Consider the following 23,374-nt stretch of genomic DNA (forward strand, 5'->3'; position numbering starts at 1 on the left):
TTAAAACGAGATGTTGTGCTAGGGGTCCTCTACTTTCATCCTGCCATCGGAGAATTTAATCCATGTTTATGAATAAAACCGACCGCGCTTCTCACAGACTTTAGCACCACTTCATCGTATCGAGTACGTTTCAATTCTCTCTCCAGGGCCGATCATGGGGCTAGAGCACCACCGCGAGAATAAAATCACCAAAATTTTCAGGTTTGAGCTCTGTTATAGCTTCGCATTTTTAATATTTTAAGTCCGAGGAGACTTAAGATAGAAGCCTTGCGCTGTGGGTGTTTTATTTCATGACATTCGTTTTCTCGGCTGCCATTCTCAAAATCTTGAGGAATAATTTTGTCAGGAATCTAAGGACTAGGTATCAGCAACTCTATAGCGACAGAACGGTGCGGCAATATTACCCGCCTGTAATGCAAGTCCCATAGAGCCCAGGGGCGGAATGGACAGTAACGCCACCAAGACGCCGGCATTAATACTTGAGTGAGCGAGCGAAAACGTTTATTGAGTCTTTTAAGCGTTTTGCGGTTACGAGGTCTCCGTCGTCTTCATCTTCTTGGCGCTGGCGACTTGAGACTTCTCTTCAGCAGGGGTGGGCCCCTACTCCAAGGCTCCACTGAGTCGCGCTGCATCGCTCGCGTGCTGCACTAGGGCCCCTTGGGCCGTGAGCTCGCTGCTGGTGAGCCGACTCTCGCATTGCTCCGCACTCGGGTGTTCGTGTTATGCTTTGTTGCGTTCGCACTCCCAGGTGATGTGGTAGAGTGCAGGTGTGGCACCGCACCAAGGGCAGGTGGCCCTGTATAGTGTCGGAACTTGAATAATGATACTTTAACAAAACTTCTGGTTTAGGTTTAGGCCGTGCCCCTTTGGAACGCAAGTTCGCACGCGTTACGCCGGCTGCGCTTTTTTTTTTTTACTTCTACTGCTCAACTGCGCGGTGTTGGCGCGGAATCGTTTCGTTATTTAGTGAATATTATTGCGAACGATCTTGACAAGCCTCCAGCGAATCTGCACCACGTGCGATTTCATAAAGCAGACGCAAGCGCCTCGCGAAAGGAGGAAATGTTTATTTCGCTCGTGTTGAGGGACAACTACGACGGTCACCTTTCGCGTTCTTTCGTCTTAGTAAGTCGAGAAGTATAAGTTCATTTATATGCAAATCTCCTTAGCTTTAGCAGGAACGAATAAAGCAAAGATAAAACAATGTCTGTTAATTGCACATTCGTTTTTTTACGATGCTCGCGGCAGCAAACGGACGGCATTAATACTAGCGTGACGTATTTCCTGTTGCCAGTTTTCGCCAAATGTCCCCTCTTGTAGCATTTCTTTCTCTGTGAAGGTACGTACACACCAAAAAAGTTTACACCCTTTGGGGTGTATGTCTGCCACACAACAATAATCGTCATCTGCCTTGCTTGCGTTTCCTTTCTTGAAAACAGCGAACCCGCTACTTTCCTATCGGCAATGCTATGTCATGCTGATGACGCGCATGCCGTTCGTTACTGGGAGGTACCGGGCTCGCAGCGCTAAAGAAAGGAAATGCGGATAAGACAGATGACGTTTATTGTTCCGTGGCAAGATACGACTCAAAGGGTGTAAACTTTTCTTAGAGCGTACACAGGGCGGGAATTCTGCATAGCGTTCACCAACGCAGAAGACACGGTCAGTTTACTCATTGCTTCACACTCTTGGGAACGAATTGTTACGGCAGGGCCACGAGATACCACTTGGTAGAACCTACGTAGTTTCTCAAGGTACCTACGTAGATTATTTAATTTTTTTTAAAAAATCCTAATGTGCTAAAAAAGCTCACGTGGCGCAACGTAGTTGCGAATCTATCATAAACCTTTTATATAATTCACACTTGAAAAAAAAAAGAGGTGCCATTCATGGTAAGGGTTGTAACAGCGCACCCAAGACAAGGACAACAGAAGGAATAAAACGACGACACGGCGCTGTGTCATCGTTGGGCCCGATGTGCCGTGGCGTCGTTTTACTCCTTCTGTTGTCCTTGTCTTGGGTGCGCTGTTACAACCCTTACCATGAATCACAACCAACTGGCCCAACTTGCCGTTCTGAAGAGGTACTATCTCTCGCTAATACAAAATAAAAACAAATCAGAGCGATTCCACTCCGCGAAGGTGGCTGAACAGCGGAACTGTACATAAATATAAAGAAGATAACACAATACAACAAAGCAACATAGCACGAAACGCACGTTGTTATGTTTGTTTGTATTTGCGTTTATCTCGTGACCACAGTAATTATATGGCTTTACGGTCGCTATACGATAGACGGTCACGGGCCCTGTAGCGGCACTGGAGATGTTCTCGGCGAACGTTAAATGTATGCACGACCGATGGATGGCGCGTCGTGGAGACGTTGGTCTTGGCGCAACATTGAAGGCCGCACCTTCCCAAAACAAACGCCAAGAACCACTTTCCGCCGGGACGAGACACGTAGACGTTAAGGTCACCCACGACGACGACGGGATTGCGGTCCACCGGGAGGATCCACCCAAAACGTGCCGATCATAAAGTCTTCAGGGTCCCTCTTTTGACGTTCCGGAATGAACGTACGCGGCGGCGACAACGATTCCGTCCCCAGTCTGTACGGCGACCCGCCGTGGTTGCTCAGTGGCTATGGGTGTTGGGCTGCCGAGCACGAGGTCGCGGGATCGAATCCCGGCCACGCCGGCCGCGTTTCGATGGGGGCGAAATGCGAAAACACCCGTGTACTTAGGTTCAGGTGCACGTTAAAGAACCCCAGGTGGTCGAAATTTCCGGAGTCCCCCACTACGGCGTGCCTCATAATCAGAAAGTGGTTTTGGCACGTAAAACCCCATAATTTAAAGTATGTACGGCGCACGCGTCGGCACAATTGCACGGTAAGGCTCTCGCCCGTCGTCGGTGAGGCATAGGACGTAACGGCCGTGCTGTCGTTCTTTACGTAGAACGCAAATATCGTGGATCGCACGTGACAAGATTAGGTCGCGGACGCGTTACAGGTTACCCGAGCCCACAGGAGCAAGTGACATCGAGCTGGGAAGTCCGTGGAATGCGCTACCTGCGTGGTAATTACCACATCCCACTATCTTGCGGGAAAGTGCATCTTTCGTAGACCGGACGCTGTCTAAACGACAGATGAAGGGGGCACAAGAACGTGTGCCAGCTTCTGACAGCTCTGCTTGGCTGCGCACTGCAAACAGTGCAAATGTTCTTCGCAACTAGATAGCATCGAAATCACTGGCACAGCAAAAACGAAAAGAGAGCGAGAAATATGGGAAGAACTTACGTTAGCGAAAGAAAAAAAGATAAGCGCGTAAGCACTCCGTCCAACACGCTCACCGAAGCCGAGGTCGAGTTTGCCAAGGACAACGGGTGCAAGTGAACGTCGCCGTTCTGGCCCACCGCATCAACACACGTCATCACTTATATTTCACCCCTCCCATTCACCAATCACCATCTCTAACAGTGTTAAATTAGTTGGTAGGTTGCACCACTTACGTCCATTTCTCTTCTTTTATGCTTGTTCTTTAGTTCTTCCGTCAGTGTAATATGAAGCACTATACAAGCGTGAACGCGACTACGTAATACGCTCGCCCCGGGAGGCTCAACCTGTGTTGCATGGCGAGGGGAACCGCCAGGATTTCGCCCGAGTCGGTGGATGAACGGCTGGAGAGTGTATTCTGGCGGCGCTCACGACCTCGCGGGTGCCGTCGACCATCACCGCTGTGTGCCCTTGTGCCGTACATGTCGCGTCCGTGCAGAGGACTCTGTTCTTCTCCTCCAGTTTTCCAAGAGCGCGAGCGAGGTATCTCGCTCGTGCCCACCGTCGACCGACATTATGCTCCAACCAACTAACTAGCCAACTAACCAACTAGCCCAACAGTCAACTCTTCTAGAATACTATGCTCGGGATGGGGGGCATGCTACACGGTATGGGATGTACCCGAAGCAGTCTAGTGATGCTGTCCGGTATGGAGGTCCCTCGCATGTCCAGGGATGCGGCGGGAAGCGGGTGGCCCAGGTGGGTGAGGAGCTGTCTACCCGCTGAAGTGAGGAGAAGGCGTTGACGCTGGCTGATCCATTGGGTCGGGAGAGCAGTTCGTCGAGGGTATTGTGTACCCCGAGCTAGGAAAGGCGATGACTTGAGGTATGGTGTGGAACCCCGAGTGCGACTTTGGTAGCTTCGGGAATGAGCGTGTCCACGAGGTCACGTTGTGCCCTCGCTAGCCGGTGGCAGGGGAGACGATAATTGAAGCGGTTAAGAATGCATGCGTCTATACTAAACGGAGCACGTCCCTTTCCTTAAGTCGCGAGCGTCGTTTTCTAACGTGGCGGAGCATAGCGATGATCTGATCCGTCTTGCACGAAAGTAGAGAGACGGTGTGTCCTGCCCTGCCATCGTCCTGAACGTAAAATCCGAGGACGCGCACCCGGGCCACCCCCGGGATGGGTGTCCCGTCGACGAGGACTGTGATGGGGACCGGGGGAGACTTGCCGCGGGGATGTAAGAAAACGAGTTAGGACTCGTGGGGTGCTCAACTGAGGCCGCCCCGTCGGGCGTAGTATGACGTGATCTCGACCGCCTGTTCGAGCCGGTCTTGTATGTCTCTGTCGGAGTCCCGAACCGTCCGCTGTGTTATATCGTCGGCATAGAGCGCATGGTGAAGATGCTCGACTAGTTCCAGTTTTTTGCGAAGACCTGCCACCCTGCCTGAGGAACCGTCAGGCGGAAGTGTTTTGAAACGAGCAAGAAGCTCTGCTAAGGCCCCGCAGATGGATGACATCACCAACCACATACTCAGGTATCTCTTTGTGATTACTTTCATTGTTCCTGTAGCACTCCCCAACCTCATCCTCTGCGGACAATTATAAGTTTTGGTTCAGAAATCAAATACACCTAAACTTTCTTTTCGTGTTTCAGTCCTATTTCACTGATATCTTCATATCTCTTGCTTTCATGATAGAAGAAACAGTTTCCCAGTTTTCATCATCACGATCTCGGGACCTGAAATTTCTGTGTTTGAAAGCTTACTAGGCTCTCCTTGATGTCTACCTTCGCTCCTGACGCGCCATCATTACAGCTTTCTTGGGAATTCGCTGCCTTGTAACGCGATGCCTCAGCAAGTACTGCCTACATCAATAAGAAAGAAAGAGAGTAAAGGCTACACATTAACATCGGTCTTTAATGAAACTAGTGGCAAGCCTCATATAAAACAGTATAGGCGACAGTATTCGTCAATGAGCACTTATAGAAAGGCTTTATTTAGCTAATACGACGTGCACTCTTGGACGGTGGCAGGTGTCTTGGCTGCTTGAGTCGCTAAGCACCAATAGCCTTTCTTTTTTTCAGTAGGATATACAAACTTGCACGAAACCCTGCATGTGCGTGTCGTTGAGCTTAATAAAGCGAACAAGAGACGGTAAAATTTCCTGTTTCAAGCATTTAGACACAAGAAAGCCTGCTCAAAGCTCATCGCATATTAGGCGCGCAGTAGGGCTTGCGCTGTATGCAGTGCTTATTGTGGCCGTGCGTCGTTGTGTGGCTTGTAAGAGTTGTAGGACGATCTCACCGCTGGCATCCAGTTGTAAGATTGGGGTCGTAGGGAGGAACTTGGGAGGAACTAGGCGTACGGGATTTATTTACATATCTACATTAAAACAAGAGATACATTCGACAGTCTAGCGTGACTCCCAAATGGAGAACGCAAGACGAAGCATACGGCACACGAGCACGAAGCTCCAAACACACCCAGCACACAGCTCACGAGCACGAGCACGAGCACTTTGGATTCCCAGAACCCGAGTTGAGCGGGTCCTCGTAGCCAGGTGGTCACGCTTGCCCCAGCCGGCACCTCTTGATTCCAGAGCTGGCTTTATCCGGTAGTCGCCACGAGTGTCAGCAGACTGTGACGAATCCTGGGGCCCGAGCAAAAACGTACCGCAAAGCACCCTTTTGTTAGAGAGGCTCTTCTTGCTGCAAAGAGACCACGAAGGCCACGGCAAATCAACCAACAATACACGGTCTGCCAAACGTGGCCAGCCCTGCTGCCGTCTCCGATTCTGCGAAGAAGGCGCATGGTGGATTAACGCTGCCGTGGTCTCCAATTCTCCGAAGGAAGTTCATGGTTGGTTAGCGTTGTCGTCTGCGCCGGTTCTCTGAAGGGCGCCACCACCGCGGGTCGATCGAAGCACCTGCAGCGGGCTGAGATAGCTTTGCAGAGCAGTACCACTGCAGGCCGATCGCAACAGGCTATAGTCGGCCCACAGAGCTGCGCGAGGAGTCGTCGACCGCGTAGCTACCGGGTGGCGCGGCGCTGAGGTTATGGAATATCGGGACCCTCCCTCCTCGTGTAACGAACTTACCAAACATTTTTACATCGGACGGAGACGATATCCTCCACCTCATAGGGAACTAGGCAGACCACAGGCTTTGACACTCAGGTTACTCCAGGTCGGGGCATATTCCAACCCCGCACTGTTACACAGAATCTACCCAGAGATACAATCGACCGATATTTGCGAGCTTTGCTCAGAAGTGGCTAACTTAGAACACATTCTCTGGCGGTGCCCCTGCCGCATTACGCGACGGCGTCCAACTGGGAGGTGCGTTCCGAAGGACCAAAATAAAGTTTTACCATACCATACCAATGAAGTGTCGCAAGCGAGACAGATGACGATTATTGTTTGGGGACAAGATAGGGACAAACGGTGTAAACTTTTTTTTAGAGCGCAGTAACTGTTTAATTAATGCACTATATAAGACGTACGCGGTCTGGAAGATGCGTTTCTGTGTAATACGGGATTTGGAAAAGGAGTATTCGTGTGCGGTGTTGTTTCACCAGAATCACGAAACAGCATAGTTCGCAAGCTTGACTTGCGCAGGCAATGACACGGAGCCAACTACAAATTATATGTGTCACAGACATACATGCACCAGAAATCGGCGAGAAACATGTAATATGTTATACATTGCATGCAACTAGAGGCAGAATTAGAGATGAAGAATGAATGCGAACATTTCTTTGTATGTGCATGGCATATTCGTGCCAGTAAACGCGAATCGATATTGAGCAAAGAGCGGTTGGTGAAGACAGAATAGTATGGTGTGGCTACCTCGCACCATTCTTCAAGACACTCCAAGATGGCCAAGTATGGAAATGAAAGCTGTCAATTGTTCTGCGCTATTATTTTAAATCTGGCTATTTGGCAAAACTACAACAAGCAATTTCGCTGAAATTGTCTACCTTTTAACTTCAATCACTTTAAAACGATGACCTTTGCTAATGAAGCCGCATGGATTATGCCGCAGCGACTACGCCAGGACAGTTACGCCACGCCACTACGCCACGAACTCATCGAGAAATAATATGACGAACTCCCGGACCGCTGGCTTGGAAAAAAAAGCACAGGCAATTCTGTCTCGGGTCCAAAAGATGAGAATCATAAAGAATAGTTGTAGTTGCGCACGAAGGCAATGCATTGAAAGCGATAGCAAGATTTAGCGTTGCGCGATGAGGGCGTCTCTGAACGCCGGCGTTATGAGAGGCACCGTCAAAGGATTTGCAAGCGTCTCATCTCTGTAGTACACGAGATGAGGCCCAAGAAAAACAACCTGCGTCCTTCGCCCCCCCCTCCAAAAAGAAAGGAAGCCGTTCCGCTGAGGCCAGTGCATGCACCCCGGTGTGTTTCGCGCACAGCTTCTCAACAGGAAAGCTCGTGCGTGCACGCACGGCGTTCATGCCAGCAGCACTGCCCTGACTCGGGCAGCTACGGCAGATCCAAGTGATTGGCGCGTGACGGCCCCTCCAGTTGGCGCCTTCGCTTTTGTAGCCGCACGCACAGCGCGTCTCTGGAGACCAAGGATGTCAGCTGTCGCGGCCCTCTTTCGGAGTAGATATGTATAGACGAGTCCTGGCTTCACCTGCGCTGATAAGAAAGAAGCCGCGGGGGCTGTCACTCCAGCAATCTTTAATAATACGAAAGCATTATAAGGCTCATCAAGCGGAAAACCCGGCGCCGTGGCCTTGGGTGATGCAAAAAGTCACGTGGTCGCAAAGACTCGCTCGTGTCGCTGCCGGCGCATTCGTCGTCGTTTTGTTCCACGGCTGGCTCCGATGCCGCTCATCTTGCCAGCGTTCCCATACTGCCCCTCCCTCTGCGAAGGCGCTGGCAGTAGTGGCCCTAGCCAGTCGGTGCACGTGGTCATTTCGGTGAGTTCTGTCGTGCGCTCCGATGGACGAACCTTCGACTTCGACTACACAGTACCTGCGCCCGGCTCCTTCGGACGTCTGACGCAAGTACGAGGACGAAGCCGATGCACGTGACGCGATAACTGATACGAGGCAGCGTGAAAACAATACCGTTAGGTTTTGTAAAACGAGTCGTCATCGTGAAGACGTCACGATGCTTTCGCATTCATCCTCGTAACGATACCTAAGTGCCCTTGACTTTTCTTTATTTAAACCTCTTTGCTGGAGACCGTCTAATTCACCGCGAGTTGACCGCGCAAGCGTTTCGATACTTTGACAGCAGGACAACGCTAACAGCGACGGCGCAAACGCACCACTTGCGTTCGTAGAATTGGAAAGAAAAAAAGAAAAATTGGAGGACGCTTAAGCTTCGCCTTCAAGAGTGGAACGCGACAGCGTTCCCGTCGACCCGCCAAGGGGTGTAAGACCATGGGCTACGGCGCAGCGACTACGCGCCCCGCATCGGACGCGGTGAGCGTCGAGCAACGCAGCGTTCGGCGCGACAACGAAATGTGCGCCGGAGCAAGCGACGCACGCCTGAGCCTTAGAAACAGCTCGTTTCTAAGGCAACACCGCGTTCACTAGAGGCGCTTTTGTACCGCTTTGAAGCATCGAACTCATGGCTCAGTGGTAACGTCTCCGTCTCACACTCCGGAGACCCTGGTTCGATTCCCACCCAGCCCATCTTGGAAGTTGCTTTTTAACGCGATAGCGTTAAGGAGCTCGTGTCGCAGAAAAGCCGGTGTCGTCGGCGTCGGTGTCGGCGTCGGTGTCCGCGGCGTTGGCCGTGAGCGATAAATCACGGCAGGCACTTCATAAATAAAAAGCAACTTCCAAAGATGGGCTGGGTGGGAATCGAACCAGGGTCTCCGGAGTGTGAGACGGAGACGTTACCACTGAGCCACGAGTTCGATGCTTCAAAGCGGTACAAAAGCGCCTCTAGTGAACGCGGTGTTACCTTAGAAGGCTCAGGCGTGCGTCGCTTGCTGAGGCACGCATTTCGTTGTCGCGCCGAACGCTGCGTTGCTTGACGCTCACCGCGTCCGATGCGGGGCGCGTTGTCGCTGCGCCGTAGCCCAATACCCCTTGGCGGGTCGACGGGAACGCTGTCGCGTTCCACTCTTGAAGGCGAAGCTTAAGCGTCCTCCAATTTTTTTTTGTTTATCAAGTGCGTGCCGTGATTTATCGCTCACGGCCAACGCCGCGGACGCCGACGCCGACGACACCGGCTTTTCTGCGACACGAGCTCCTTAACGCTATCGCGTTAAAAGTGAAACGATTATGACAGATTCAGCGCGCTTATTGTGGTTAACGCTAAAGGAAGCGTTCGTGTAAAGTGTCAGTTAAGTGCGATTCTAAAATACACATGATGCGTGCACTTCAGTCCACGTTCAATCCACGTTCTTCCCTCGTCGCATAGGTGCTGTGTCATTTGGCTTCGCGATAAAGCGCGTCACCGTAGCGCTGGTCCAGCGACTGGGAATGCCTCGACGAAGCAAAGGCAGCGCGTTCAAAAATTGTCAAAGACACAACGCATCGAAAGGGAGTGAGCGGACCTTCTGACTCTCAGAGTCATTGTGGCCGGTGCTGTCACAGAAATCGCCGGAACAAGTCTCTACAAAGACTGCGACCATAGTTGAGAACATTTTAACTACAGTACCTAAACCGGTCTCAGCCAACGACTGTGCGAAACTTGTTAATTTTCTGAAGATGAATGCTTGTCAACCCCATCACTATAACCGCCGGTCGTCAGACACCAGCGGCATTAGCGGCAGAGCAACTTTTGGAGGCCCTCGTTCCAGTCCTCGACGGCCTTCAGTAGACGTTTTACCGTAAATAATATTATCAATGGTCAGCAGCTTCGCCCCTTTCTGCTGTAATGGTATGTCAGTACGTCGCTGCAAACGCGGCACGATGATATAGTTCTTCGACTCATCGCTATGATAATTCAACCAGATGTTATAGAGCGTCGGGAAACTAACGTAAGGAAAGAGGAATATCGACTGCCAGGCGACGTGAGTGTCCACGGTAACACTCGATGCGCGCAACCAGCCTGTGGCTCTCTTCAGTGTGTTGAGACGGCGCATACGCGCAATGCTTCGAAAGCATCAGTATACGTACGAGCTGACTTGGATTTCAAGGTTCTTTAAACAGACATCTGTGGGGCTGAGCTTGAGTGTACAGGTGTTAGTGCGAGCGTCACGGGTGTGACTACGATGGTAGCAAGCACATGCAACCAGCCGGCACTTTATTCAGGTACCTCACTACTTGAAGGCTAAGTCTCTCGGTGTGGTGCATCATTTGTGTTATGCGCAGATTTTAATGCCGATGCATCCGCGATGGTGCTCCTGTCCCCAAGACAGTCGTGGGGCAAAGATTAACCAGCTTATCAAGAATGATCTGCAAACGCTGAATGATGGTTCACCTGCATTTATAGACATGGGAAAGGAGCATGCCACTGTAGATCTTGCGATATCAACGAGAGATGTGTGCTTGGCCTGGTCATGCGAAGCAGACCCGTGGGGCTCAGGTCACCTACCTATTTGGTTAAGACCAACACAAATTGCGGGCTGCCAGACTACCGTCTAGTGAACTTTTTTCGCGAAGGAGTTTGCTCTAGAGAAACGCTTTCTGCGGCGCGCCGCACGTTGCCTCAGCGAAAGCGCACGAATACGATACCACTACTTATTCTGCCTTGCTTCTGTGTGATCAGCTGTCGGAAATAAAAGTGGGCTTTCGCTAAAGCGCAGTGTTCCATTCATGCTGCAAAATATGGAGCGGTGGAGTGAAGACATGTGTTGGCTGCAAAAATTGTGACTGACATATAAAGGAATTGAATGAACATGTGCGCAAATTCATGAACTGCTGCTACATAAGGACTGCCTGTGTTGTCGGCTCTTCGATATGCACGGCTTCTTTCGAGAAGAAAAAAAATTCCTCACACGCCAGCGTTATAGCGCTAACTTCCAAGGAAAGGACTTGCGCTTCCGAGACATACAGCAAGCTTTCTTCTCGGTTCCGCATAAAGCGATTATTTTTCGCTGTTGCACCCGCGGAAATTTCGGGTTGCCTGCTCCACTTTGTGCGCAATTTTCTATCGGTGCGCCGGGTGAAAGTGCGTGTCGGAGAAATAACAAGTGAATCCCGCGCTGCGAAGTGCGGTGTCGCATAAAGCAGCGTTTTTTTTCATTGCCGCTCCTGTTTACCACCGTACTTGCCGCGCTTCCAAGTCGCTTGCCTCGGGACAGTGACTTCCCTGTGGGCACAGCTAGCTATACAGATGATATTGCACTGTGGGTAAGCGAGCCTTCGAGCCTTGGTCCGTGGCTTCGTGCAAGCTTGTAGGCTCTGAATAAGGCTTAGGAGTACTTGGGTGAAGTTCGCCTGCAGATATCACCTGATAAGTCGGCTGCAATAGCATATCACCCTAACCAACGCGCTCGTCGAACATTGAGCCTACTGTACCTTGAAAATGCGCCAATAAGCTCTCTGTGACAACACCGTTATTTGGACTTAATTGTGGATGATCGAATCTCTTGGCGTCCTGCTGTAAAGTTTGTACAACGGATATTGCAATCCCTCCTTAAGTATGCGGCCGTCATGACAGCTAAAGCTGCCGGCTACGGCCGAACAACGGCTCTGTGGGTGTACCGGTAATCTGTACTCTGAGGCATGATGTATGCGTTACCGGTCCGTTACCGGTACGATCTAGTTTGACAGCTCAATTGGAACGAGATCATCGCATTGTCCTCCGACTAATGCTTGAATTACCTCGTGAGATGCAATATGTTGCATTACTCACTGGAGCCCATCAGTTATTCCTGAAGCTGCAAACCGACCAGACAGCTCTATATCATGTTAAGCGTCTACAGCACGCATCGAATGGTCAATCATCCTTGATCGTCTGATTCCCCTCCCGTTTTCTCGCATGGAAGAAATGCAGGCATTATTTATGAACATAGCTGACAGTTCTGAACATGCCGTTTCAGCTACGCCTCCGCCTCCGAAAGATATCAACAAACACTTATTACGCATTTATCTCGCAGTTCCTGACATACACAAAAAGTCACTTGCCAAATATTGCTAAAAAGGCAATTTGAATATTGCCTCTTTTGGCAATATTCCGATTGGCTCAGTCACACATCTTCGAAAGATTTCCAGATTATCTCCAAGTATTCACAGCTTCACCTGTACACAGCGACGGTCAAGGCGCCTTTGCAGCTTCTTTCTGCCCTTCGGCTCAAGCACAACGTATATTTCATATACCCCATCCAGCCTCGTCAACAACTGCGGAGCTAGCAGCGATTAACGTTGCACTGAAATACCTGCAAGAGGAGTTAACCGCAACGAAGATTGCCATCTTTACGGACTCCCGCGCTGTCCTTGGCAGATTACAACGCAGTCAAATTGATTGTCCAGTTGTGCGTAGCATTACTCGCTCTGCCCACGAAATGGCATCACGTGGGGCATCTCTACTTGCCCGGTGGATACCTTCACACGTAGGGATCGCCGGAAATGACGAGACTGATCGGCTCGCTTCAACTTGCGCTCATAACGACTGTATATGCCCACAAATTTCGTGCAAGCTTGATAACGCTCGCCTGCTAATTAGTCGCCCCCTACTCAAGCAGCGTCCCGACCAACGCGTCGCAAGTGGAACGTTCCCGCCCCGTGATCGCGGTCTCGAGGCTTGCCTCGTCGCGCTAGAGTGCAACTATACTGAAGCTAAGGTTTGACTGTGTGAACGCGTGCGGACGTTTATACCGACAAGGACGTGTGGCCATTCCATCGTGTACGTCTTGCGGTTGCTGCGGGACACTTCAGGCACCTGATATTGGAGCGCCCCGCTTTCACCGCGCCGCGCACGTCGCTAGTGAAGGACAATCACCTCCTTGGTTTCCTGCGGTGTACGACACTCGACGAATGTCTGTACCCCCATGGTTGCGCGACTCGACGCGATCAGGCTCATCGCGCTCTCCTTACTTTTATAGAAGTAACTAAGGTTCACGTTTGCAGCGTATTTCTCTTTCTTTTAATGACAAGACCTCAGACACTATGTTTCGTCTATCTTGACATTCCTTAGTAGTGTGACCTGCACTCTGTGTATTATGCTTTATTCTTTGAGATTCGTCATCTTGCTGCTTCTTTCCCCTTTGCTCACCTTCTTCCTCATTTCTACGTTTCTGTCTCCTCCTTTCTGAAGATTAAGCGTGGTGGCCCTTTCGGTGGCAGTTGCCAGCCTGATCCTCGCCTTGCCTTTCCAGTCAAGTGCATCTTTGTTCTCAAAACAAATAATAATAAATATTGATAAAGCGAGTTGACTGTTCCTCTCCAACGCTGCATTGTGCAGCGGAACAATTACGTGACTGCTAGTGCGCGCCCATGCGACTCCCACCAGTCGACCCCACGCGACCCACCCCATCTCCAGGATCAGCCCTCATTGCCATTACACAGCCTCGCAGATAAGCTCCCGTTATTCGGCAACAAACTAACCGAGTCACCTTTAGAACTCGAAATTGGAAAATCAGCTTTCCTGCGAGGTAGCTTGACGAACTAATCGTGGCGTAGTCGTTTTATTTGCAAGAGCAAACAGCATGAAAATAAAAACATTCTGTTTTCCATCATGACGTGGAAAATGTAGGCGCGGCTCTCCTGATGAAACCTTGTTCGAGAGACAAGTCCCAGCATATGAAGCTAGCACTTCCGTATTCATTTGAACGATGACCGGAGCTTACATTAATCGCGCAAACTTGCACGACAGAGAAGTCCATCTTGCTACAGAGTGGCTGTACTATTGAAACAGCTGTTTATTGACCATGAGATCTAGCACAGAGACCAGTGTTCCCCTCACACTCCAGCAGACCGCTAAAGAACAGCATGTGTGGGGAGATGAACTGCTACAGCTACGCGAAACACACAGTTCACGCGTTCCAGATAGATGTTACGAGGCTTGTACTGCTGTTTCCGTTCATTTTCACCTGTTGCCAGAATGCAGCAATGGTATCGAACTGAGAGCTATCCCTTATGTACTTGGATGCAAGCAGGTTTCGCAAGAGAGAGAGAGAGAGAAAGCAAGGATAGGAAAGGCAGGGAGGTCAACCAGAACATCATTCGGTTTGCTACCCTACACTGGGGGTGGGGGAAAGGGTATAGAAAGAGGAAGAAAGGGAGAGAGTAAGCACTGAATACGTGTGGGAGGGACACCATACACAAGGACACTATAAACGGTCTCTTAAGCCGGTGCACTTCAAGTACTGCACTAGTGCACGAATCGCTTTTCGAGCCAGTGACGGGTGTGGCAAGAAATTCCGATAGCGGCCTTGGAGATAAACAGGGGAATTAGCGGGGGAGTCGCTCGATAAACAGGGGAGTGGCTCATGAAGCTACGCTTCGTGATACTGTATGAGCAAGTCGTCTGGAGCCCATGCAGCAACGAGGCCTTTCGAATCTAGGAAGTTCTGCGGTCAAAGCTGCCGCTCTTGCATGGAAGGGAGATCTCATTAATGTGGAGCTAAAACAAACAAAGAAAAAAAAACCGCTCATTGTACGCAGCTGCTACGTGGCGTTTCTGTAGCTGACTTTACAAGAGGGCACAATCATCCCATGGTGTCACATTTTTTTTGTGCTTTTCCTTGCCTGTCACTCATTCGACAAATCTGTTTACGATTCTTCTTTGCTGTCCGCGAGGCCGACGGGCAGATACACACGCATGTGCGTTAAATGCAGGAATTCTAACCTGCTCGCTGCAAAGCGCAGAGAGATTTCACGGTCGTCGAACAGTGTTCATGTATTCCAGAGTCCCAGATTAGGAAGTGGAGGACAGCTTGACCTTTCGAACGTTGCGACCGTGTGATCGGTGTACTGGTAACGTATGTGCACCTAGCTGCGAGAAGGAAACCTTAAAGAGATTGCACTAAAGGTGTAGTCGGTTGGGGCGTCATGGACTCGCTCCAGATTGTAAAACCGTGACTCCGCACTCCATGTTGTGCAGACTAGGTAGTGTTAGGGCGAGGACACTGCAAAGGACACGGCAAAGGTGTCGCGGCTCCTTTAGGAAGTTCCGCAGTGAAGCGGACCAGGCTTGAGCGTGGTGACACCTGACAGTTTCATTTAAGGACGTCGAAAGAGTGGACTGGCCACCGCGACATCGGGCATGCACAATAGATGGCTCACGTATTGCTGACCTGCGTCCCGCCTCGCTGTGCACGCATTCTTGTTCGCCTGCCTCACTGTGCGATTCTAGCTGGTGACTCATAGAACGACATTCGTATAAATTAATTGTTTGTTAATTGAGTTCGGCCTCCTGAAACCCGGCATTCGCGCCGAGCAGCTTCCCGCCAATTCTCGCGAGGTTATTGGCACAATTTAAGAAAGAAAGAAAGAAACGAAAGAAACTTAACACCTTCAATTTTCTTTCCTAGGTGTGTGGACGGTTTCACTATTCGAAATTAACTCCGGATCAGACGACTTCTTGGGACGCCCATGTTGCTAGTGGGAAGAGAGAGAGAGAGAGGGTGCATAGAAAGGCAGGGAGCTCAACCACAGGTAGTTTCGGTTGGCTACCCTGCACGGAGGAAGGAGTAGCGGGATAAAAATAGAAAGTGAGCGGAAGGGGGAGAGAGAGATAGATGGAGATAAAAAGAGACGAGCATAAACAAACCGAGTACACTATAGAGCGGTAGGGGGCGGCGTTCTTAAAGTCTATCGTGAAGGCCCGTAGACCGCAGGAACCTTAGTAACACGAGTGAGGCCTTCAGCGCGGATGTTATTTGTAAGCAGTGATCTAAAGCTTTTAATTCTGGTAGTGGACGATTGTCCAACAGGTCCAGCACTCTACATATCCCTTGTCTCTGGGTACAATATCGTGGGCAGACAAAGATAATGTGTGTGAGCGTCTCATTGCTGTTGCATACGTGGCACGTGGGTCTGTTGACCATTCCAATAAGGAAGGCATATCACTTCGTAAATGCAACGCCTAGCCACAGACGGTACAGCATAGTCTTTTCACGTCGAGGTAACCCAGGCGGTAGACGCATCCGTATATCCGGAGACAACAAACGCAAACGACACATGCTACAAACGCTCGAGTCCCACAGGGACAAAGTACATTCACGGCACATCAATCGCAGCACAGCTGCAGCGTCTGTTCGCGAAAGCGGAATCGAGATACGTTGACCACTCTCATGTGTAGATCGGGTGGCTTCATCGGCTTGGGCATTCCCGCTGATGCTGCGATGTCCTGGAAGCCATTGAAAGATTATGTTGTGTCCCTTGTCATGGCTGCGATATCTGTCGAATTTCTGAGGCCAGTTGTTCATTGGGGTCCGTGGGGCATTGGGCTTTGTATGCACTGAAGACCTGCCCTAAAGTCGCTAAAGACTGTTCATTGTTGCGGCGGTTATTGATTAATGAAATCAAATGCAGCACAGGTTGCCGCAAGTTCTCACCCGTCGATGTGGTCACATATGAAATTTGATTTCTTCAGATGTTGCGGGGATGATGACTGCAGGAGCAGGGCTGTTGAAGTTTACCGAATAATCTGTGTCGAAATGTTGCCGGAATCTGTGCACGTTGTGAATGTGTTCCAAGGTTGCTTGTTTCAAAGCTTGCAACGGCGCTCCAGCTACACCACAATGGGTCTGATAATCGTGTAGCAGTCGTAAATTGTGATGGAAAGTTGGACTGGTGTCTCGCAATACTTTTGGCAAAAGCTGAATGTGGCCTCTTTGCTGGCGAGCAAGCAAGATGGTGCGAGGGAATCCGAGTCAGGTGTCGGAAGTGTGCTCTGAGGACATCTGTAGCAATGTAGACTGTCAAAGGAACGTCTCTGGGAATGGCCACTGTCGCAATCGATGGCGTAGTTTTTTGGAGACCGAGACAAGTTCTGAGTGCTTTGAGTCAAGTTCTGAGGCTTGCACACTCTGCAGTGTGCGGATACTTGTAATGCAAGTAATTCCTACTACAGGTAAGCTGTACCGCAGGAAGTCTAAAAATAGTGATTTATATAGTTGCAACATTGATGGTACTGTTACTCCCTAGGACTGCCCGCCAAGAAACGCGAGAAGGTCCACAATGGTGTCCAGTGGCTTTGTCATGTACGAGATGTGATGGCTCCAAGACAAGTCTCTGTCAACAATGACGACAAGACATCGGTGTGTTCGTCTATGTGGTACAGTTCGGTCACTAATCCACAAGGCAGACGGGGCAACGAGTGCAAACTTCTCAGATGAAAGCACCAGGCGTTGCCTTCTTAGGTATGTTGACACGGCCGTTCAAGCCTTCTGAAGTCGTGCGCGGACTTGCACACGAGTCGCTCCTGAAGCTCACATGCAAATTTCTGCACATACGGAGAGCTGTACGGCTTGCGGTAACGAATCGGCGAGACCAACGAGCACCAGGTTGAAAAGGGTAGGGCTGAGTACTCCGCCTTGCGGTGCACCACGACTGGTATAGCTAGACGGGGTTGGTCCGTCTTCAGTCAAAACAAAGAAAGATCTTCCATATGTACAGCACCAGAAACATCTGAAACGAATCACTGCAGCCTTATTCCTTGATGTGAAACGTGCCTGCGAGATCGTCACGCAATTCTGGACGCCTTAGAAGCTGTAGGGATTGGTGGACACGCTTTTCGGTGGATAAGCAGCTACTCATGGTGAGTGTTCCTAATCATGTCTATGTATATCAATTTTGTTTTATTCACTTCCTGCTCTTCTTTCGTCTACTCAAATGTGACCGCTCACTCAACCTTAGAACATAATTGGCTTGCAGAATCCCGACAGAAACGTAATGAGTGGCGAAATGCTAAAGAGAATGTCATGAATGGTTACACGTAGCGGTAAACAAAAGGCATTCGTGTCATGGGACCGTGAGGCGCAACAAGTTGCCCTTTCAGGGTACTTCGAAGCATGAATTCCTTCTAATAAATAATAAGGCTTTTCAAACAGCAAAAAGTCTACACGAACCCTAGATTTATAGTAGAGTTGCTCCAGGTATGCCGGGCAATGCAGGCTGGCAACGATGGGGTGATTTTCGCCATATGATTTCTACGTTGAGCCAGCTACCACAGATGGCAATTTAAACATTAAAAGAAAAAGCTCACTTTAATTTCGAGGACCGTTGTCCTATTTCCTTCCTCATCCGGACATCTTTATTCCCCGCTTGTGCGACATTAGGAATACAGGCTTTGTCGAGTGCACAAGGGGGCTGCTGGATATATCACTTGATTGCACCTGTTTTATTAGTGTTATAGTTGATGCCCCGGAACAGCTGGGCCGCAAGCTCTTGCTCCCTTGTTTACATCTGTGTTTTTTAAGTCAATGAATCAGTAAGCGAACGAACAAACGAACGAACTAACCAACCAACCAACGAACGCCAACAACAAAAAACAGCTAGTCACGGGAACACGATTGTCCGGCTGACTAGTTCAGACACGAAATTCATACTGAGAACACCGCAACCTCCCAATAAGAACAGTGTGCTTCCTTACGCGAATATATTCCTTTACGCATGTTTTCACATCATAGCCATAGGCCGTCACGCAGCTATTACGAAGAGGCCGGGCAGTAATGGACCACCTACCGACTGTCGTACGCCAAAGTGCCAAGTCATCAACAAACTAGCATAACTTTATGTTCATGAATGCAACTATTTAGCTGCTTATGAAACGACACTTTAAGCACAAGTCCATGGTTGCCGGCTCATTCTGGGTATAATACTGAAAGCGTGTCACGGCGACTCCTTGTTGTCCTTGTGAAACATTTTACGCCAGAATAGCGCGAATAGAACGCGAAATCCAGATCGCACATGTATAAAGCACGAAGTGTTCCCCACGCGCCGTTCACACTTAAAATGCGGGTATCGTTGTTACGAGAAACAGAAGTGAGCTTAGTCTGTTTGTTTGTTTTTGGCTTTGCTTCGTTGAAAGCGTGCGGCGAAGCAACCGAACCGCTTACCTGCCATTCAGCGTCGCCGCATGGAGACCTGCGCTGGCTTCACTTCACCACAGAAGACGAAACAACAGCATTTCCGCAGTACATTTCACTCCCCGAAGATGGCGGGGGAACTCTCGCTCACACCACAGATGACATCGAGCGGCTGAAATTAGTTCCAGCAGCCGAAGCCAGACGATCGGGTGGGAAGCAAAAAAATAGAAGCCGCCGCCGCCGCCGCCGACCGCACAGCAGAAGAGCAACAAAAAAAATGTAGCAGACGACAAACGAACGACACGCTCATTACCAGACAGCGACGCAAGGGGGCGGGCGGAGCGGAGAGCCAGCGGCACTGATACAATGAACCGATGAGCCAAAACGACATAAATGACCAAGCGAAATAAAAAGCAAGAAACACAGAGGACACGAGCGAGCTGCTGCGAATCACAAACTAACAAAGGACATCGGAATGCGTCCTTCCCTCGTCCAAGCGAGCTCGAGAGAGAGAGTAAAAAATGAAGAGAGAACTAGAGTATAGAGAGCAAAACCGGAGGAGAGGGAAAGAGAGAGCCAGTCATATGCAGACGACGAGCAGGAAGCCAACGTCGACCAGCAACAACAAAAAAAAAAAGGAAAAGAAGAAATTATCGCCGACGACCTCGACCCTTCCTTTCTCTTTGTGCGTCTGTGCGTGCGTGTGCCTCCTCAAATCACAAGTCATCCATGACATGCCGCTCTTCCCGCCATCCACGCGCCGATTTCCCGGGTTCGAGGTTACCTGCCGCCGCTTGGCCCGCCGTCTAGCGCCGGAAGCGTGCGTTACACTTTCAACACTCTTTAGTGCCGCTTGCCGTGCGCGAACGGTTAGGAGTCGCCCGACTCAGTATAGTGGAGAGCGGCAGCTGGTACCTTTGCTCGAAGTATGCCCATAGTGGGAAGATGCAGCCGAAAAAAGAAACAGAAAAACAATGATCGCCGTCACGCGAATGTGTGCTCCGTGTACGCAGCGGGGTGGCTTATTTCCGGTCACAATGGAGTAGGGAAACTTTCGAAACTCTTTCACGTCGGCGAACCGTTTCCTGTCCTGATGTCACGCCGTGATTGTGAGGTCTTACAACATCCCTACCGCAGTTCAAATTTGGAAACGAAAGCGCAATGAAAAAGAAAAAAAAATGAGAAAGGAAGCGAGATAACGCATGAAATTTGCTGAATAACTTCAAAAGCTAAATTCGGCAAAATGAAGTTTGGTGGGTAACGCGGTATGTTCGGGGTTTTCAGGCGAGGTTACGAAATCTAAATTGCGACACTATATACACGCTGTCCTCTTTTCATCTTGATGTGACAATGTTTGTGTGCCCTCTTATGGCGCCACACTGACGTTGCTCGAGCTTACGAAACGGAACAATATAAACGAATGATCACGCGGAATACGTGGAACAATCAGAATGACTGAGCAGGATGTGTGGCGGGTCTGCATCGCTTGTTCGAGACCTACAGATGTCACGCACGACGTCTGTGTCCGCGCCGGTGAATGTCAGATGTCACATTTGCTGTAAATTCGTTTTGTTCATGTGACGCTTTGGGCGAGGGTCACCAGCGACAGTAGTCATGCCTATACTCAAGGCCGTAAAACCTTCCGGGGGTGTTATCACCGTGAGTTCCAAGTTTCGATTCTCGCCGTACATTTGCAAAACTTTAGAGATTAGACCACATCGGAGACGCTGTTCCTCACTTCGCTCCATACCTTGCTCAAGCTGAATGGCTACCCGACTTACGCCGTTTATTTTACTTTTTAATTATACTTTGGCTTCACTCATTTACAGTTGGGTAACATAACATTCTTTAATGTCTGGACCGATAACCGGAGGCTACAGTTAAGGGTCCTGATCTAAGATACCAGAATGTTAAGTCATGTTGCTGACATCACTCAAGAAAAAACTATGAAATAAGAACTATCTGCAATTACGAAAAACGGGGAAGCCATTCACAATGCAATATAAGAAAGAAACAACAAACGCATGTACAAATTTCACAATAAAATAATAATCGACTATGCCTTTGAGGAAAACGAGAGAAATGGTTCAAAACAGAACACATTTTTGGCGGGTTATATATAGGTAGCTATTAAGAGGAAGCTTTAGCTCGGACCCCACTGCGATACGGCCCATTGAAATACATGTACAACGCAAAAGCGCTTTTCTGAAATAACCCCTGCACCGATTTTAATGAAATGTGTTGCATTTGAGAGCGAAAGTTAAATTCCAATGATTTTTACCAACGGAATTTCGATTGAGGGCTTAAATTTTGTTAAATAAATTTTAAAGTATTCGCAAGTTAGAAAAAAATAGACGGACGAAGTTTATAAATTAGTAGCTCTGAATCAAAAACAAATATCGCGGTTCTCTAAACGGCATCTATTAGATCATTAAAAGCGGAAAAACTTGAAATGTCAATTTATATCTTAGGTGAATTTATTACGTTATCTTCAATGGTTCTGCAAAAGCTGTATTTCCATATTACTGAACTTTTGTACATGCATGTGTAACAAATAAATTGTGGGCGCTTTAGATGTACTGTCATATGCAACTCATAGAATTGTGAAATAATTTTTCCTTGCTAAGTAACGGAGTTGTAAGCTTGATCATTTCCTTTTTGGAAATTTTCGATTTTTGCCAATTCTTAATAAAAAATGGACAACCTAAATCAAAAGTTCGAAACCAACAAGCACTAGATTTTAAGTTTTTCTTTTATATGCAGCAAACCTCGTGAAATTTGGTGCAGTGCTGGCCGAGAAAAAACGAATTCACCCTGTACATTTATTCACATAGGAGCACCCGAGCTAAAGCTTCCTCTTAAGTAACAAGTCGAACAAAAGACCAGTAGTTGAAGACTAAAGCATCTACAGATACGGATTCGCTGGTAATCAGTCCGAGTGATTTCAGCAAGAGCAACGGTACGCTTAGCGAGTCACATGCGGAAACTTGCAAGATCACAACCAATACAAACAGCTTACGACATTGAGTAAGTGTACATGTACCAAGCTAAGTGTACGCATTAGTATACTTAATTTTTTTTTTAATTGAACGTTAACCTCTAGGAGTTTACGGGCCAGCACCTTGATCTGATTATGGGGGCAGGCCTTAGTGACAAATCCCAGATGAAATTTTTATCAGCTGGGCTTCAGTAACGTGCGCCCAATTCCACAGTACACGAATGTTTTTTTTTGTTGTTGTTTTTTTTTGCCTTTCATCTCCATCTGAATGCGGCAACCGCGGTTCGGATGGAACCCGTGACCTCGCAACAGCTGTCAGTGCAACGCACTTATACGCGTGATCATTTCTAAGTTTTATGAAATTTTTTTTGCGAATCACCTGTTGCAGATAACTCAATTCTAGTCCTTGAGCTGGACCGTTTAGACAGGAGGATTTTACTTACGCGAAGAATCGAAATACACATTAATTAACAAAGGTAGGTTAATTAACTTCCTAATTAATTACTTCGCGGCACATGCTTCAATTTACAAATTGCAGCCGGTGAGTTTGTCGGGCGTATCCACCCCCGAATGATTTTCCGGAATGACACCAGTTCGGAGTTACGCGCCATCAAACTCGCCCTAAAACGCGCTGTTGTTCCGCTTACTTTTTTAACAAAACGCTCTTTTACGCACTGAAACACAAAGTAACAGGAACGCCCATGTATTTCGTCCCAAACTTAGGGAAATAATGCCTATAAATTGGCGTCATCCTGGAGATTCATTTCAAGTGGATACGTCTTGCGAAATCACCGGCTCATAAATTGCAATATGTGCTATAAATTAGTTATTTAAGAAGTTAACTATACAATTTGTGTTAATTAGTTCATTATGTATTTCGAATTCTCGTGCTAGTAATGACCGCCTCCTCCAATAATCCAGCCCAGAGACAAAAATTATGCTACCTGCCACAGGCGGTATCTAAAAATTCCAGAAAACCTAAAAATGATCACCCCGTATATTCCCATAACTACAGTGGCCCAAATGGTATTAAAGAAGGGTGGTTAGGACATATCACATAAGAGAAGAAGACGCAAGAAAAAAAAAGGTATTAACAATAATAAAGAATACAATAAATATATGTATGCATCTGTTATCTCATCTGTTTATCATTGGCATATGTAAGCTTGTGAATGAGGCAATTTCATATGCATATTG

General features: G+C 48.7%; 1 protein-coding gene across 4 annotated transcripts in view; it reads right to left on the reverse strand.

Moving 5' to 3' along the window:
- LOC142575598 (uncharacterized) overlaps positions 1–23,374 on the reverse strand; it is a 311,632-nt gene that overhangs the window by 136,991 nt on the left and 151,267 nt on the right. The window lies entirely within an intron of this gene.

This window comes from Dermacentor variabilis, chromosome 3 (genome assembly GCF_050947875.1).
Source record: "Dermacentor variabilis isolate Ectoservices chromosome 3, ASM5094787v1, whole genome shotgun sequence".
NCBI classification, from domain to species: Eukaryota; Metazoa; Arthropoda; class Arachnida; order Ixodida; family Ixodidae; genus Dermacentor; species Dermacentor variabilis.